Genomic DNA, 3,064 nt, shown 5'->3' with positions numbered 1-3,064 from the left:
TGAAATGTTCAAGTTAGAAAATCGGAATTTAAAATATGGCTTTAATTCGCATTTTCATCTTCTAAGAGGCTCTTAACCATTTCACAACTACGAGGCTTTGGTAAGAAATTTGGATAATATGTAGTTGACGAATCGGCGATATATCTGGTAACCTTGTGCTATCCTAACTGCACCTTAGAAAAAGAAAAAAAAAGGGAGGGGGAGGAAAGGAAAGGAAAAGAAATATAAAAAGATAAAGTATAATAGGTAAGGTAAATAAGAGCGTTTTTTTAGAGTCCTCTTTTCACCCTCACCCTACGTGTTCTCTTTTGTTCTTACATGTATGTATATAGTAGGAAGATACATTATAAGTGTGGGAAAAAATCATTAACAGGAGTATAGAAAGAAAGGAGGGGAAAGAAAGAGCAGATTATGAGAAATAGGATTACTACAAAGCTTCCCGATGGTGAAGAAAGAGGAAAGAAAACACAGAGAGCTTGTTAGAATTTCCTCCACTTCTGTTTGGACGTAATATTACGTGATTGTAAAGAGGTTAAGTAGATTTTTATGTCTCGTTGGAAATTTCATTTTCTACCAAGATTTTGCGTATTGAAAATGAAAATTACTGCAGCATGGATACAGCTTCTTAGAAATAGTCAACATTTTGATGGCAAATGAAATTGTCATCTATATAGGAGTTTGCAACTTCTGGAGTTATAAGGTGGAGAGTCTAATGCACACCTCCATTCAGAGAAGTCTTCTGATTCATTGGTCTTCGTTTTTTGGTTACAGCAGCTGAAGACTTTGTTCGAAGATAGAAAATGCAGATTGGATCAAGAATTTTTGAATGTCTGTCAACCATCATCGATGTTTCAGTGGTTTCGTGACATCGGATGATTGTACCTGATGTGGATCCTATCGAGAGATTGTGGAGTCGTACTAAAAAAAAAAAAGAGCTGATTAATGCGAACCAGCTGCTATCAGCTTTACAATAGCGACGATGGAATTCATGGTTGAGGTCCAACTCACATCTGTGTCGGAGACTTATCAATTCAATATGCTGATGTATAAAATCCATTGTCAAAGCCAAAAATGGCCACAGTACAATGATACCTCGGCTAACGAAGATGATTCGTTTAGGAATCACGTTCGTTAGTCGAAATCTTCGTAAGCCGAAACCTGATTTTTTACAGGTTTCTATGGAAAATCGTTTGATTCGTTCCAGGTGTTGCCCAAAATTTAAAGACAAGTTAAAACACCGAGGAACGCTACAAAAAAGACAAAAACCGACTGGAGGCTAAAATGAACAACTTCAAAATTGGATAAATGAGAATCTATGGTAAGATGAGAGATATTGAAGATCATTTTTACTTTATAGTGATGTACCCAACAAAGTTGTTGAAACAACCCAGTCGAGTTCGTAGGTGTCCCCATCCATTTCTGATTTGGTCAACTCTTTCTTTCTTTCAAACCGAGCACAACTCAGGTCTATCGCCATGGGCAATTTACTACCGATTGAGTTATGCCGGAAGTGTAAGTGTACTTGACAGTCTGAATGCGTATCTAGTGTTGTGTATATTTGGGTTTGCTATAGTAACATGTCTAGTGTTTACATTTCAGAAGTGAGTGAAGTGTAATGATTGAATATTTCCACAGTTTGTAGGCCTGTTGCTCTCTTTGGCGAGACCTTTTAACGGGGAGATTGAATTGCATTCGCTCCTCGAAGTTGGGAACCACAGAAAAACAGCTTCAGCCGATCACAACTGTGGTACCGGTGGGGTTCGAACCCGGGACTTCGCGATGCGAGTCCGTCACTAGGACCACTCGACCACCACAGTGGCTCATTTCTATGTCTGATTCTTGCAGATAGAAAATATAAGGTCCTAGAATGTTCAGTTTGATGCTCAGAGTCTCGCACTGAAAGAAAGCGCGCTCAGAAAACATGGACTCCTTTTTTTGCAATGCATTTTCTATTAGCTTAATCTTTCATTTTACATGAAATGGCTCAAATACTTTCAAAAAGAGAAGTGTAGGTACACCTGGAAAAATATTCCGAGGTGGGGGACATGAGTTAATCAGACTGAAACGAAGTTAATAAGAAAATAAATTATCCATTGAAATTCTGCTTATACCAGCTGGGCGAGGTTTTGTGGTAGAGATTATACCCATAGGATTCCATACTAAACCTATAGCTTCTATCACCTCCAGGGGGGGGGGGACGATATTGCCCACTTTGGGAAACGCTAGATTAGAGCAAGGAATGAATTTTTTCACCTATTCACCCTGTCACGGTAAGGATGCATTTGCGATTTCGTTGATGGTGATCTCTGTGCCCCCAATAGGAGAAATAATAATAAAAAAAGAGAAACATTTTTGGAAGTTTTTCGTTCAGCAGTTTTATACTCAGTATGAGTAAATGACCTCTGACATAAAAAAAAATTCTTCTTTTCCTTCACACCAGCGGCTTTCACACATACGATGAATAATCCTTATAAGAGAAATTTTCTGTATCTCGAAACTTCCCACTCGATCCTTATTGTCAGATCAGACAGGATCTGGGAGCAATAGGGGCAATGAAAAGGTCGAGCATTAACAGCGAGTCAACTAACGAAGCGAAAAGTGGTTTTTTTTAACACACTATCTTTTCCATACGATATTTTTTTATACTTACTTTCCTCAAAGAAATCATTTTTAGGTTGAGTGTGTGGGCAGGAAGGTAGGTATATATCTCCAAATGGAAAAAAAAAATGGCTGCTTGAAGTGACATCAAAAATCTGTGATGCGTCATCTTCGTCACGTCCCCCTTCTTTTCATAGACCGTACATAGAAAAAAGATGAGGTAAATCAAGCAAAACACATTACAGGGAAAAATTTCTACTAATAGAAGAAAAAAAAAAGATCATTCCTTCAAATCTCCGACCGACAGATTTTCGTTCATTCGCCCCACACTAATATACAATATAGGCTATCTTTTTATTTTCGAGATCCAAAATCCCAAAGCAAATGTCACAACGATGGAGGTATGATCATAATACATTTAAGGCGATGGCAATCTATGTCATACAGTGAAACCGCGATATTCTGT

Source organism: Pholcus phalangioides, unplaced genomic scaffold, assembly GCF_987345545.1.
Source record: "Pholcus phalangioides strain wild (caught in Gottingen) unplaced genomic scaffold, Ppha-v1.0 ptg000015l_1, whole genome shotgun sequence".
Lineage (NCBI taxonomy): Eukaryota > Metazoa > Arthropoda > Arachnida > Araneae > Pholcidae > Pholcus > Pholcus phalangioides.
This window is presented reverse-complemented; position numbering follows the sequence as displayed.